This window comes from Schistocerca serialis, chromosome 1 (genome assembly GCF_023864345.2).
Source record: "Schistocerca serialis cubense isolate TAMUIC-IGC-003099 chromosome 1, iqSchSeri2.2, whole genome shotgun sequence".
In the NCBI taxonomy this organism is placed as follows: domain Eukaryota; kingdom Metazoa; phylum Arthropoda; class Insecta; order Orthoptera; family Acrididae; genus Schistocerca; species Schistocerca serialis.
In genome coordinates, this window is record NC_064638.1 from 1,238,773,179 (window position 1) to 1,238,790,090 (window position 16,912).

The following is a 16,912-nucleotide window of genomic DNA, read 5'->3' on the forward strand; positions in this document are numbered from 1 at the left end:
AACTTCCATTGACCTGGACACGTGAACCAGCACTGTCGTAAAGACGCCGGATGACGTCGAGAAACGGAGGGGGGATGCCCATTCGGGCTGCCACCGAAAACAGGAAATGATGACGCACTTTATCGAAGGCGCTGTCGAAGTCTATAGCGACAACCACTTCCCGGAGTCTGCAGGCCGCCGCTATCGCAATTAAGTCGCAGCATTCCCCTGTGGCAGTCTCTATGTTAACCTGTCCGCCAGGCGTCGTTTGCTTTGGCGAGAGGATATGAGGCAGTGTTGTTCGGAGCCGCATTGCCAGTAAGCGCGCGAGAATCTTGTAATCGGCATTGAGGAGGGTGAGCGTTCTGTAACTCGTGACCATCGAACCACGGGCTGGTTTGTGGACTGGTATGATGATGCCCTCAGCAAAGGCGGGTGGGATTGCTTGGTCAGATGTCATCTGTTCTTGATACATAGTCGTCCACCGTGGTGCCATGAGATCCCGAAAGGTACGGTAAAACTCAATCGGTAAGCCGTCAATGCCGGGCGATCTGTTGACTGCACCCTTGGCGATTGCGTTGTTGACTTCGTCTAGCGTGACTGCCACTTTCAAGGCATCCGCCTCCGTGTGGGGGAGGGTGTGCGTGACGTAATGCAAAATGGAGTCGTCTGCTGCAGTTTGAGCGTCTTCTTCACTACAAGTACGACGGTAGTGCTCGACGAATGCGTGGACGATATTCTGAGTGGTCACCTGTGTTCCATGAGGCGTGGTCAGAGTGCTGATGATCTGCCGACGACGCCTTCGTTTGTCGGACAGTATATCATGCATGGATGGAATTTCTAAATCCGCGTGATCGTGGCGCCGCGTCCGTATCACGACCCCTTGCAGTTTCCGGGGTGCCAGCGCAATTATCTTCGCCTTAGTTCTTTGCCGTTCCAACTGGTTGGCGATTGAGCGTCCAGATCTCGGAGAATCGCGTAATAGAAGTCAACAGTGGTGCGATGCCAGTCGGCCATGTCCTTCCCGTATCTCATCAGTGTCCTCCAGATCGCCGGCTTGGCGCAGTCCAACCACCATGTCAATGTCGAGTGGTAGCGAGGAAGGCGTCGTTCGCAGGCTGTCCACGTTTTAGTGACTTGTCGGCGACACGACAGGTCATGCAAGTGTGAGGTATTGAGTTTCCATGGCGCACGGCTGCACCATACTGATTGCGGCGGAAGGAGGACCGTACATATGTAAGCGCAATGGTCGAAAAAGCCAGCGGCCAGCGTTCGGCGCCCCGTATCGCAGATCTAAGAGTTGGTGAGACATATATCCTGTCTAGTCGGCTTGCGGAATGAGTTGTAAGAAAGGTACGGCCAGAAAGGTCGCCGTGTTGAACTTCCCAGGTATCGTGAAGCAGGAGCTCCTGGCATGTAGTATAGTGGGGAATCTGATCTGTAGGATGCAGAACGCAGTTAAAATCACCTCCTAGTAGGCAATGGTCATCACGCTCTAAAAATAGCGGAGCGATTTCCTCGGAATAAAACTAGGCTCTGTCATGCCGTCGGTCGGTGCCTGAGGGAGCGTAGACATTAATGATGCGTGTCCCCATGGAAGTGAGTGCCATGCCCCGAGCTGATGGAAGGAAGGCGACGTCGGTCACAGAAATCCCGTGGCGGACATAGATGGCCACCCCGCGGCCCATAGGATCGCTCGCGGAGGCGTGGGCGGTATAGCCATTGATATCCGGAAGACTAGCTAAGTGAACTTCCTGCAGAAGGGCGAAATCAATATCCGAAGCCCAGAACATCTCCTGCATAAGGCGGATTTTCACCCTGGAACGGATGTTGTTGGTGTTGATGGTTGCTATCCGGTAGGCCTGGTGTCGGATTGCTGGAGGCTGGTCCACTCTGCCGTCCGAGCAAGGGTATGGGCGTCGCAGCGGAACGTTATCCCGCTGGCCCGCAGGGGAGTCTGGGGAGAGTATGATTAGTGGCGCGGCCGTGACAGCGCAGGGTCCCGTAACGGGTCCTGCTCCTTGACCTCCTCCTCGTGCCACGCCGTGGAAGCGGAAACTGGTGTATCTTCCATTTTGTCCGCAGAAGATGTTGTAATTGTGCGTGGTGTAGTGTCGCCCGTGATACGTTCATGATTTAGTTCAGCGTCAGCACGGGGCGCAGGCACACCGATAGATGTCTCCGCGCTCATAACGTCTTCGTCAGCAGTAGCGGGTTCTGAGGCCTCGTGCTGGTCTACAGTTACGTCCTCCTCGACTTGTAACGTCTCCTCCTGACCGGAAACGGTGCGGCGCCTTCGCTTGCGACGTTTCGGAGAACGTTGTTTCCTTGTGCGACCCTCCGTGTCCGACGACGGAAGGGAGTCGCGTCGTTCTGGCAGAAAGGCCGCTGTAGGAACGATGAACGAGTCGATCTCCATCGTGTTTCCGATGTCAGGGTCAGCGTCTGGTTGCGCCGGCATCTTCGGAGCGGCGTCGATGGCCGGCCGAGGCGGCGGGCCGTCCGAGGCGCTCTCCGTCGGTGTCTGGTCCGGCTCGTTGGTGGCGTCGTTTGTGGTGACCGGGCGACGTTGCAAAGCGGTAGGAGAAGGTAGAGCAGCGGCATAGGTCCCCGGTAGCACTGTAGGTTGCGACGCGGGTGGTTCTTCGGTAGCTGGAAGTTGCGTAATACGCCGTTATAGGCATTCGGATCTAAGGTGGCCTTCTTTGCCGCACCCGGAACCGGTCCGGGGCTGGCCGTCGTATATAATTATTGCACGGCATCCGCCGATCTGTAAGTAGGACGGGACGTGGCTTCGGAGATCAATGGTGACCTGTCGGACCACTTTTAGGACAGGATACGTCCGAAACTGTGTCCACTTCTACGTAGTGTGGCCATGGACTGTGCCGTATGGGCGTAGTGCCGCGACGACATCCTCAGCAGCAAGCTCGAATGGCAATTCGAAAATGCGTATCATTCGCATACCTAAGCCTGCGTGGTCGATGGTTACCTCCCCCACATTGCCATCAGCGTGAAAGAAGCGGAGCCCCTGTTTGGTCTCACGTAGTATGCGTTCGCACGCCGCGTCGTTAATGATTTTCACATAGACCGTGCTGCTCACGATGGACAAATGTATACCGATAATATCGGTCGCCGGGATCTTCACTTCCTCTCGCAGAAAACGCTCCACTTCGAGTGCTTTGGGTCAGGCGTAATCGTTGCAGAAAGTAAATCGTAGTGTTGATTTACGGTAACGGTTCGCCATGGATCGTACAAGGTAAGCCGACACTTACGCAACGGCCGTCAGAATGTGAACAAGGCGAGCTCGCGCTCCGCACAAAGTCAACACGTACGCGTCGGCTCTGTTGCCCTGCCGAAGGCAAACTGCGACCGTCTGAGCTACCCAAGCACGACTACGCCGCCTCCTGATAGTTTTACTTCTGCCAGTATCTCGTCTCCTACCGTCCAAACTTTCAAGGTTCGCAGAAGAGCTTCTGTGAAGTTTGGAAGGTAGGAGACGAGATACTGGCAGAAGTAAAGCTGTGAGGACAGGACATGAGTCGTGCTTGGGTACCTTAGACGGTGCCGGCACGGTAGCTCAGCGTATTTGGTCAGACAGTTGTTTGGCCTCTGTAATAAAAAAACTGAGTGAAGGGATCAACAACGATCTCGAACGGATGCCATGTACGTCCGCAACGACCAAACACAACGAAAGTAAAGAGGAAAAAATAAAAGATAGAGCACTTGCCCGCGAAAGGCAACGGTCCCGAGTTCGAGTTTTGGTCCGACACACAGTTTTAATCTGCCAGGAAGTCTCATATCAGCGCACACTCCGCTGCAGAGTGAAAATCTCATTGCGGAGTACGGTAACCTGTAGAAAGACGGAAAAAGGAACACTTTATTTTCAAAGAAGATATTTAAGTTTTAGAAAATGGTTCAAATTGCTCTGAGCACTATGGGACTTAACTTCTAAGGTCATCAGTCTCCTAGAACTTAGAACTACTTAAACCTAACTAACCTAAGGACATCACACACATCCATGCCAGAGGCAGGATTCGAACCTGCGGCCGTAGAGGTCTCGCGGTTCCAGACCGTAGCGCCTAGAACCGCTCGGTCACCCCGGCCGGCCTTAAGTTTAAAAAATCAGCTACTGATGAAGAATATTTTTTAATGTATTTTGGTACTTAAATTATTACTTGTTTCGTGAAAATTTCAACTAATGACGGTATGTTTTCAAAATAGCCCGTCACATGACAAGTTTTCGGAATTAATATGAAGTTCAGCTAGAATATCTCCTTTGCTGAGGAACATAGTCACAGATGAAGAATACATTAGTTTATAAAATCGAATTTTCAGAATTAAGTTTCATTTGGTTCACTTATAATTATAGGACGTGAAACTGACCGATGAAGTCAAAGCTGGTGAACCAAGGAAAGAGAAAAGTTGTAAAGCGACTGCCTGAAGGCGAGAGGTCACTTGATCGGTTCCCGGTATAGCCACTGAAAATTTTTCCGTCGGGCTTTAACCTACGCTTCGCCTCCCAGTCATGTAAAGGAAACACAGCTGGTCGGACATCCACATTAAACTGTAGGTCCCATTTCCCCGGTAGTATTGCTGATGTGGTTTAGAGACACGGCCATCCGACCGGTTCTAGGAGCTTCAGTCCGGAACCGCGCTGCTGCTACGTCCGCACGTTCGAATCCTGCCTCGGGCATGGATGTGTGTGATGTCCTTAGATTAGTTAGGCTTAAGTAGTTCTAAGTCTATGTTACTGATGACCTCAGATGTTAAGTCCCATAGTGCTAAGAGCCATTTTAACCATTTGTTAGGGACACGCAAGTCACTGAAGTGGCGTCAAATTGAAAGACTTCCAGTAGGACATTAAGCCATACGAATTTATTACTATGGTGAAAGGGTACAGTACCGCCCGCCATTGAAATAGGTACAACGTTCTTCGTTATTCTTGTCAGAACAACATATTTTTTTGTAATAATAACTCAATTTCACTTAATACTCCGATGCCGGATACCAGTGTAGGAAAGAAGGACAATTTATTTACTTAATTGATCAGATGTGCACTCCCACAAAATAAATCCCTACATCCTACTTGGTGAGATCTGTGAAATGAATGAATGTATGGTCGTCTGCTAACTGCAGTTAGTGTATGTGCAATATATGAGCATCTTTGAGACGGTCCTTTGGTCACCATTGGTGGAACCAAAGAGATGAAATTTACCTGAGCTTTGAGCACCTGAAATGTGGCTGACCAATACGGTAGCAAGGTGCTCCCCCACCGTGACGCTGATGCGAGCTGTCCTGAAGAACGCCCATGTTTCAGTACTCTCGTGCTGGATCTTGTGCTGGTAAGACCAGTCTTAGGTGTGCTCCGTAAAGACAAAGGAGTGGATTGAATGGTATGCACGTGGAATACTTAAGAGTAGTTTGGAATAATTATTTCTCTATTTCAGGAACTTTTGTGGGGAGAATTAAATGTCAGGGGATCATAGTAATCTTCGGAAGTGACCAACGGTCACAATGAAACCACGTTTAGCAATAAGTTGAAATACATCTGAGTGCTAAAGCTCAGCTGAATTACTGGCGTGTGTACTATAAGTTGGAAATATTTAAAAAATGGCGTGTGCAGGACTTGAAATTAGAGACGAGTACTTCCACGTGGTGAGTACTGCGTGAGACTCAATCTGTGTGTGAGACAAAGGATAAAGAGAAGTACTCGTCCATGGTATCAGTTGAGGACTCGCGTGTGTGACGAATATGTTCTTAATATTACTCTGCGTGTTATGTTTCCGTGTGACGCTGGATTCAGACTCTAATACTCTGAGAGAGAAGCAAGGTGAGTCAGCCGTCTATCCAGCAACGCCACTTGGCTTGCATTGCACTGGAAGGCGTGAATATATCCTCCAGAGATCGTAGTAGGAAAGAAAGGTTACGAAGTGGGGCAGTGTCGTGTGAAACTGGGATGAATGTTAATTGAAATGGGAAAGCTGAAAGTGATGTGATTACAACGTTGTGACTATTCTTGGTGTTGTATTGTATGTTGCCAGTGTGATGTATTCCATGTAATATAAGTATGTGTGGTTTGCATGGGAGAGTAGCAAGATAGGTTCAGAGGCAGTGGGTTATGCATGTTCCTTTTTGTACCGCTCGGTCTGGAGTAAATTTTCGTGATGATGAGTGTGAGAGTCGAAGTGTGAGATATAACAGGAGTTACACCATCCTATCCAGAATGTGCACTGTAGCGTTAGATAATTACGAGACCATAAGATGGAGAATCAGGAATGTAAAGCCATGCCCACTGGTCGGAGTTTCTCATGTGTAATTGTTGTATAAAATGTAATGTTGTGTTTAGGTTATCTTTGAACCATAATAGAATTTATCGCAATAATAAAGATAGTGAAAAGAGAAAGACTGGTGGCCTTGTTCTTCGAATAGTGTGTAGTCATGATATCCAGAATTTATAATGTGTGCGCCATTCATATTCAGTGCGATGGCCACGTGTTGGTCAAAGCCGTTGGGTAAGAAAGAAAATGTGCTATTGCCAGTGCGTAGTGAACAATCAGAGTTGTGTAAATTACTAATAGATGTGCGTTATCCGTTTCCATTGCATAATATTCGAACAGGAGAATAATTTGTAGCTTATTGTGAGTACTAGAGTTCATAATCAGTCATTGGTGTTATTCGATAAATGAGAATAAATCCACTTGCTTGGCGGGCCACTCATCTTGCAGGCCTGACTGGTTGATGCCACAGTATGAGCAAGGCATGTGGGTGCCTCTCAACGGTACTATTATTATTCACAACAACGGTGATTAATGTTAATGACGAGGCTAGGTCGACGACACTATCTTTCGATGTTGTGCCTAGTAACCTCTGGTATAAAGAAAAATGTAATATCATTACTAGATAGGTAGTGTAAAGTGGAAATATGATGCATGTTAGGACTCGTAGTAGGGCAGTTGAAGAACATTCACAGCACCATAGAGCGACCTGTTACGAAGCAATGCGCCCCATTAGGAATAGATACCACACTTTATCGCTGCGGCCTGTGAATTGTGGAAGGTGATTAGAGAGAAATGTGGAACCCGCCCCGTCAGAACTGCAGCCAACCGCAGAACTGAAAACGAGCCGACGTGCGCAGAAACAAAAAAGTGTAGGTGAGTTACAAAGCGGATGTAGGGCACGCAGCGGCAGGAGTGATGACGCGGCCATCGACAGCTGCGGCGGCCGACCACAGCGGCGGCGCGCATGCGCACGCGTGCGGCGCTGATAGCCATCGGTCGCCCGCTGCGGCCGCCGAGGTGACAACTGTTTTATCGCGCCAGCCGCAATTTATCGCTCTCTGGCAGATTACTGAAACATAAATGATGGCCCACGGCCGGCCGCCCCTTCCACGCCACGCTGGCCCGCGGGCCCATCACTAGCATCCCACGGCTCCGGCTGTCTGCCGCTGCGTGTCGCTTTGGCAACAGGGCAAACCGCATCACCCCCTCGAGAAGAGCAAATACTGCGAGGTTCCGGGGCTATCAGTGTATTTAATAACTAAATTCTTCTCGAATCTTCATATGGAAATGATGCTCTATGCCCCCCCCCCCCCTTTCTAACTCCGACTTTTGCTGTTGCACATGGATTAAGAAGAAACGCGAACTGACTGTAATCGACCCTACAAGTGGAGTAGAAAAGAGTTTGGCACCTGCAATAATTTAATTGGATAGAAATTAAGGAATGTTTCATTAACATAGTGAGAAATGAAAGGGTTGCTCTACCGATTAACAGAATGAAAGTTCTGTCCAAAATAACGATTTTATTTATTATGACTAAACTCAAAATAGTAAACAAAACACTTGGAACATTTACAATACATCAAATTTGATACTCAAATAAATGCTGTGAAGGTGAGGTTGTCCATAAACTAGATTGTGACATTTATGACCAAGTGGTATGTGGAGCCAATTCCTTGCAACTCAAATCAGCCAACCCAACATTAATTGCTGCTACAGTAGTGGGAACTCTGGCAATGAACATCCCAGACAGAACCACGTAAGAAAAGACGGGAACAGGCGCGCTCTGCTGAGCTCCGATTACCACAGAGCAAATTCCCTAATGTGCCGGTGCTGCGGACATACATTACCAAGCTGTCTTCTTAACTGCAAGGACACGATCTGGCGTACCGGAAGCGATGGCTGGTTGCTTCGACGTCCCGTCGTGGTGATGATAATGTCGCGAGTATAGCCCGATACAAATTATCCTGGTCTGGTAGTTCCAGACTAAAGACTTCTTAGCAACACAAATACGCCTCTGAGAGAGATGAAGAAGGCTCGCCACACAATCACTGCCAGTTCAGTGAGTGATTTTAACAAGAGAAGTCACACAGTAACTCCGGTACAGTCAACTTTAGCCAAAACTGCCCAAGACAGACAACATAGGCCACTTGTACGCAGAACGCTCAATTGCCAACTGTACTCGGAAAGTTACGTTGAAGTCGAAACTTCAGCAACTTCGTCAAACAGTTACAATCAAATAAAAGTATATTAGACAGCCAACGGAAGGCAGGCTGTCCAGAGCAGCGACGACAGTGGCCGTGGTTAAACGTTCCAATCAGCAACTCGAAAACCCGCGGAAAATTCCACTCTATTGCCGAAGCACTACCTTTCCACCAATGGAGATTCTTGGCGCCAATTTCTGCGCCAATTTTGCTACGTCACGGAGCTATTTCCTGAGCAAGCCAATCACAGCTACGATTTTGCAGAAAACGCGGCAATTTTCCCGCCAAGACTGCCTGGGAACACGAGTCATTCCCACGCCTCGCTGGTAGCCCACCAGAAACGGTTTTCACTAAGTTTCTGCGAAGTAACGGAATCTCTAGCCCAGCAGCCCCTTCCGGCCCATCTGGGCGTGTCGCTCCCACTCTTATGACAATGCTGGCGTCTGGAAAGCATCCACTCGACTCCCTCACACCCGTCGGCTTAACCCCTTCAAGCTCAGCAGAACTCGCCTGTCACCGGACCACCCGGGTGACGAGAGACGCTGCATGGGAAGTCCACATGTGAAGGAATAGAAACTTTTCACCGCATGCAATCAGAGAGGAAAATCGAATTACTCAGAGTAAGATAGAAATATAAGATGGGGCTCATGCCACCTCGCAATATGAGCAGCCACCTCTTACTTTTCTCACCATGTCTATCAGCTCTCCTGTTGATATGCTAAACTAAAACTAACTCCGTCCAAACAGGCTTTGGAAGGCCCAACGGTACCGACCGGCCGCCGTGTCATCCTCAGCCCACAGGCATCACTGGATGCCGATAAGGAGGGGCTTGTGGTCACCACACCACTCTCCCGGCCATTGTCTGTTTGCGTGACCGGAGTCGCTACTTCTCAATCAAGTAGCTCCTCAGTTTGCCTCCCAAGGGCTGAGTGGACCCTGCTTTCCAACAGCGGTGGACAGACCGGATGATCACCCATCCAAGTGCTAGCCCAGCCCAACAGTGCTTAACTTCGGTGATCTGACGGAAACCGGAGTTACCACTGGGGCAAGGCCATTGGCCCTGTTGATATGCTACCGTCTGGAATTTCGACACTTTCACACCGTTCCTTGGTAAACATATTAAACGAATATGAAATATCCTAACAAATAGTGTTGGACTGAGGAGGTCCTGGCTAAGAGGAAAAATTTCCTTCGTAATACGGTGAAAGTTCGAGAGGCGTAAGTATCCTGAATGTGGACTGATGCGACTGGACTGATGCTACTCATAAAAATAAAAGAAGTCGACGCACCACGAAGGAATGATCAGAAGGGACGGAAGGAATCAGGAGAAGTTATGTACACTCATGCTCATAAATTAAGGATAATTGCAGAATGTGGTGCCACACAACGTGGCACTGCAGAAAAGTGGCGCCAACAGCATAGGCACGTAGGGAACATACACGACACAGATCTGTAAGTCCACGGTGTTGGTGATAAGCTTAGAAAACCGTCCCGAAACACATGAGCTACAAAACGCCACTGTTTCCCGCGCATGTACTCCGACATCAGTACGTGATATGATCACCATGTACACGTACACTGGCCGCACAACGGGTTGGCATACTCTGGATTAGGTGGTCGAGCACCTGCTGGAGTATAGCCTCCTATTCTTGGACCAATACCTATCGGAGCTCCTGAAGTGTCCTAGGGGTTTGAAGACATGGAGCGATACTTCAAGCAAGAGCATCCCAGACGTGCTCGATGGGGTTAAAGTCGGAAGAACAGTCTGGCCACTCCATCATTCACCTGGTCTCTTCTGTTTCAAGGTACTCCTCCATGATGGCAGCTCGGTGGGCCTGTACGTTGTCATCCATCAGGAGGAAGGTGGGACGCACTGCACTCCTAAAAAAGGTGGACATTCTGGTGCAAACTGACATCCCGATACACCTGACCTGTAACAGTTCCTCTGTCAAAGACATGCAGGGGTGTACGTGCACTAATCATAATCCCACCTAACACCATCAAACCACGATCTCCATACAGGTCCCGTTCAAGGACATTAAAGGGTTTGTATCTGGTTCCTGGCTCACGCCAGATGAAAACCCGGTGAGAATCACTGTTCAGACTACACCTGAACTCGTCCGTGAACATAACGTGGGCCACTGTTCCAATGATCATGTACTGTGTTCTTGACACCAGGCTTTACGGGCTCTCCCGTGACCAGGGGTCAGTGGAATACACCTTGCAGATCTCCGAGCGAATAAACCATGTCTGTTCAGTCATCTGTAGACTGTGTGTCTGGAGACAACTATCCAGTGGCTGTTTTAAGGTCGCGAGCAAGGCTACCTGCAGTACTCCGTGGCCGTCTGCGGGCACTGATGGTGATATATCGATCTTCTCGTGGTGTTGTACACTGTGGACGTCCCGTACTGTAGCGCCTGGACACGTTTCCTGTCTGCTGGAATACTTGCCATAATCTTGAGGTCACACTTTCTGGCACACAGAGGGCCCATGCCTCGACTTGCTGTGTTTGACCATCCTCCAGTCACCCTAGTACTCTACCTCTTATAACCTCATCAATATGTGTTCTTTGAGACTTTTTCAACACACAGTCACCATTAGCACTTCTGAAAACGTCTGCGCACTTACTCACTGCACCGTACTCTGACATGCACCAACACACCTCAGCGTATATGGACTGCTGCCAGCGCCACCGTGCGACTAACGCAGGTCAAATACACCGCATGGTCATGCCCCGTGGTAATTTAACCCGCAAACCAGCCAACAGAGAGTTGTTTCACCATGTATCAGCATTATCCTTAATTTATCAGCATGAGTGTTCATATACAGACATATAGGTGATTACAGCTGCAACAATATCTGGCACTTAGGCAAGCAGTTATTCTTTTTGGCATTGACTGATAGAGTTGCAGCATCTCGTCCTGACGGTTATCGTGCCAAACTCTGATCAATTCCGGCGTTAGATCGTCAAAATCCCGAACTGGTTGGAGAGTTTAATATTCCTGGCTTTGCAGCCATCATATTCAGGTACAAGGAGCTCTCCGTAGAGCAGCTCAGAAGGTAGAAGTGGCACGAATGACGTAACGTGGCTTAAGGTACCGACGACTGTCGGTTTGTTCGGTACTGGTTTAGTGAGAATTGTGGTCCATCTCCGCGATTGGCTGCTACGTTCGGGAATTGCTCGCCAAAATGATAATCTTCTGTTATTAATGTTAGAAAAGACAAACAGCGTATTTACTTGCATTTAAAGTTAAAGAATTTCTCAATAGCGTACCGTCAATCCATTATTTTACAAGCACTGATAGCCAGCAGAATAGTAAACAACAGCTAAACGAAAAGGTTCCATACTACGTCCACTACTTTTTCTTGTGTATATTAATAACCTGTCATCTGTTACATTATCAGATGCCAAGTTCGTCTTATTTTCAGATGATACAAACATTCCAATAAATATAAATTTAGAAAGGGCAGCTAATCTAATATTTACTGACATTAATAAGTGGTTCACAGCAGGTTCACTGTCATTAAACTTTGAAAAGACCCACTATACGCAGTTTAGAATCTGCAAGAGATTTCCTTCCAGTGTGTTTATAAAATATGATGACATGAAAACAGAAGTAGTCTACAGTGTAAAATTCTTGGGACTATAACTTGATAATAAATTCAGTTGGGAGCGACATACTAACGAACTGCTAAATAAGTCTGTATTTGCAATGCGAATGACGTCAGACATAGGAGATATAAATATAAAAAACAGGCATATTTTGCTTATTTTCACTCCATTACGTCATATGGTATCATATTTTGGGGAACTTCACAATCCGAGAAAACATTTTTAGAGTCCAGAAACGTATAATAAGAGTAATGTCTAGTGTAAATCCAAGAACATCATGTCGAAACCTATTCAGAGAATTGGGCATACTAACCACAGCTTCTCAGTATATTTATTCCTTAATAAAGTTTGTCGTAAATAATACACCTCTTTTTCCAACTAAATGCTTAGTACACAGTATCAATACTAGGAAAAAGAACAATATACGTAAAGATTTAAAATCACTTACTCTTGTCCAGAAAGGAGTCCAATATTCAGCGACGCATATTTTCTATAAGTTACCAATAAACATTAAGAGTTTAGTTTCAGACAAGGCACAATTTAAACACAATTTAAAATAATTTTTGTTGGCTAACTCCTTCTGTTCCATCCATGAATTTCTCATCAAGTGCAGTAGACCATTTTAATGAAAATTTATTATACTTTAATTTTTTACGACACTTGGTTGTAACAGCCAAGTAACTAAGTCTTAAGTATGTAAATAGTGGAAGTTTAATTTTAAATCTTGTACTATTTTGACTGTACTTAACTGAGGATCATTGAAATTAATAATTTACTTTAATTTTTGGCAATACCTGGTTGTAATAGACATGTACCTAGCTACAGTGTGAATGGTGGATTTAATGAAAGCAGATGTGAACATTAAACCTGTAAATATTAGAGGTTTAATTTTAATTCATGTACATAATTTTCCTATTCACTGACTGAGGATCATTAAAATTAATGAAACTCAAGTTTTCGAATGACATTTTTGTCATGTGTTTATGTAACATATTCCATACCCAGGACGATCCCCTCTTTTGTGGGTCTATGGAATCCTTAATTAATCTACTGTAATCTAATCTAAGCATTTCCGTGATCTTGGATCGCCCTAACTTGGATGGCGGGCGGAGTGGTTCAACTGCAATATCAGAGCTGGTTCGTCAGTGTCGGAGGAGAGACTCATTGTCTGCCGCGGTCAGCATCACGTTAAGACTTTATTAGCGATGTATGCTTATTTGGAAATATAATTGAGAACAGTGTTATAGTACTCAAGGAAATATGTAGTTCATTGTTTCGTTGAAGAATGGACATTATTTGTGACTCTAAAATGGGATGTAATTGTGCAGTTCCTCGTGTTGTCAGCCGGCCGTTGTGGCCGAGTGGTTCTAGGCCCTTCAGTCTGGAGCCGCGCTGCTTCTACCGTCGCAGGTTCGAATCCTGCCACGGGTATGGATGTGTGTGATGTCCTTAGGTTAGTTAGGTTCACGTAGTTCTAAGTCTTAGGGACTGATGACCTCAGATGTTAAGTCCCATAGTGCTCAGAGCCATTTGAATCATTTGAACCTCGTGTTCTGATGATAAAAACGAAATGGCATCACGTGTAAACAAAATAATTGAAAATCTAATTATTCACATAATATCAGTTCCTCGCTAAGAGTTTCTTAGAGCCTCAAGATAACGGTTTCACTACCTAAGTGCTATTTTCTGCGCGGGGGACAACAACTACAGAAGAGTACAGGTTGGTGAACATTTATTAGCACTTATGCATTCAACTCTGGACTGTGGAAACAAATAGGCACCTAGCTTGTACTGCAATCTTAGTAGACATGCGATCAGTGACAAGTCATCTGTGGTAACACAGGAGATGTATGAAATAGAGAAATTTTCGAGGGAAGGGGTTTATAGTGCAATTATATATCATCCTCATTCACTCTCTCTTCTTCAACTAGCCATAAGGGCCCTGTCCATAGTCCTCCAAACGTTCTCAGTTGGGGAGAGAATCGGAGACATTGGTGGGTTACGCTAACACGAATACTAACAGTAGGATCTCTCACCGTTTGCCTGCGGGAATTATCTTGTTGAAATGCAAGCCGAGGACAGTTTGCAACGAAGGCAACCAAACGGGGCGTAGAATATCATTGATGTACCGCTGTGCTGTAGGCGTGCTAAGAATGACAACCAATGGATCCTGCTGTGAAAAAACTTCCACCCCAGACCATCACTCCTGGCTGTTAGACTGTACGGCGGGAGACAGTGAGGTTGGTGTTCCAAGGCAGGTTGGTAACCCACCGCTGTTCTGGGGTGTCTCTAGAGACGTCTTCCCTGGACATAAGGGCTCAGTTCGAAGCGGGACTCATCACTGAAGGCAATTATGTTCCATTAAATGAGATTCCAGGTTGATGACGTTTTTGGAGATGCCTCGGACATTGTTGGGATACCGACCTGATTTTCAACCGCCATACTGCCCGACAACGACGGTGATGGTCTCTGGTGCTATTTAATTTTATTGCACCTGAGCCGTGGTGCGCCTTTTCTGGCACACCAGCTCTCTGGCACGACTATCGATTACCCGGCTGTACTACGATCTTTGTCCCCCGTTGTGATCTGCCGGCGGGTATTTGCGGTAGGCGGGTTGGACGCCGGGACTCTCTACGAGGCGCTAGGACGTACTTGGGGGGACGACGGAGGAAACACGCGGGCTCGGGCAGCGGTGGCGCGGCCGGTCTGCCTTCCAAGACGGTCGCGAGTTTCTGGTGGACCTGTCCGATATCAACGGGGCTGCTCGTCGCATTGCTTTGGGGCCTGTTTTCTCGCAGAGACCCCATCCCTCGAGACCATTTCTAACAACGCTCTCCATCGTACGTGTAAGTGGCTTTGGGGCCTTCGTTTCGTCAAACGATTTGCATTGCAGCAAGTGAACTTGTTGGTCGTTTGGCAGCCGGCAGAGTCTGTGTTACTGTATGCAGACAGCAATTACTACACTACTGGTCATTAAAATTGCTACACCACGAAGATGACGTGCTACAGACGTAAAATTTAACCGACAGGAAGAAGATGCTGTGATATGCTAATGATTAGCTTTTCAGAGCATTCACACAAGTTTGGCGCCGGTGGCGACACCTACAACGTGCTAACATGAGGAAAATTTCCAAACGATTTCTCATACACAAACAGCAGTTGACCGGCGTTACCTGGTGAAAAGTTGTTATGACGCCTCGTGTAAGGAGGAGAAATGCGTACCATCATGTTCCCGACTTTGGGAAAGGTTGTATTGTAGACATTCGTGCATCCAGGTTTGTCGTTGAGTACACCATCGCAGGCGCTGCTGTCTGTGATGCAGCGTCAAGGGTAACCGCAGCCATGGTCTCTGAGCTGATAGTGCATGCCGCTGCAAACGTCATCGAACTGTTGGTGCAGATGGTTGTTGTCTTGCAAACGTCCCCATGTGTTGAGTCAGGGATAGAGAAGTGGCTGCACAATCCGTTACAGCCGTGCGGATAAGATGCCTGTCATCTCGACTGCTAGTGATACGAGGCCGTTGGGATCCAGCACGGCGTTCCGTATTACCCTCCTGAACCCACCGATTCCATATTCTGCTAACAGTCATTGGATCTCGACCAACGCGAGCAGCAATGTCGCGATACGATAAACCACAATAGCGGTAGGCTACAATCCGATCTTTACCAAAGTCGTCGAGGAGAGGTACGTTCACCGTCAGCTGACGTGACTATAGTGCTCCAAAGAAACTCATGGCACCCGAACTGGAAGAAGACCCATTGCATCACGTTGAAGAAAACCCGTCAACGAATACGCGACCATTAATGAGTGGAATTGTGAAAAAAAAAGTGGTGTACTGGGTTACGCCTAATCAATTACTCGTAAAAGTGATCGCGCTACCAACATCCTTTCAAGTGATTATAACACTGAAACGGTACGTTCCGGGACATGCGTTGCAGTTCAAACTACTATCTACTCACTCCTCTCTACAAGAGCTAGAATTTTGTAACAGGAATTTCCGAACACCTTGTACTGTAGTCACTCAGTGTGCCACACAAGCGATCCATGTACCTCTCAACGTAAGGTAGCGAGTCGTGTGCCGTCCCAGTTTGTGAAAACAGAGTGGAATGCTTTGGACAATCCTGACTGCTGCAGGAATGTATGAAGTGAAAAATATAACGAGCTCACTTCAGGACACAGAAAACAGTCGATAAGCGAATCCAGTGTTAATCGATTGTCGTGTAACGAAAGTACTGAGAATATCTTGTTGTTCGTCTAACACATCTTCATTCAAAAGATTTCTAAATAAGTGATGATAAAACATCATTTACGCCGCTTCTCTTATGTAGATAAAATACAGTTCATATAACAGAAGGTGACGAACTTTTACTTACTTTCTTTTTTTAGCGTACCAGAATATATTAAATACCATAAAGACATAATACTAAAAAGTATGGTTTTTTAGAACAAGATGAACGATAATCAGCATACGCAAGAGCAGGACGTCAAATTCTCGTGTTTAGCAATCTGCATCGCTGCAGTTTGGTAGCACTACGGCATCTAATCACCTATGAGCGACTTCAGCAGAATACGGCTTCCATATTTAAGCTAGCCACACACCCTGATTTCGCATGTGTAGCACGAGGTTTCTATGGTACGACGACTTGTCTGGCGTATATTTCTCGCTGCCACTGCGTGTAGATATGGTTTAGATTCAGAGAACAGACTTAAGTAGCTGAATGTTAACTCCAAGTTAGAGTAGAGCTGAAACGATTTAAGCAGTAAATGCCAGGAGAGTCCTCAGGAGGCACAATTTAATGAGCAAACATCACCATCATTCAGTCAATTATGACGAAATTTTG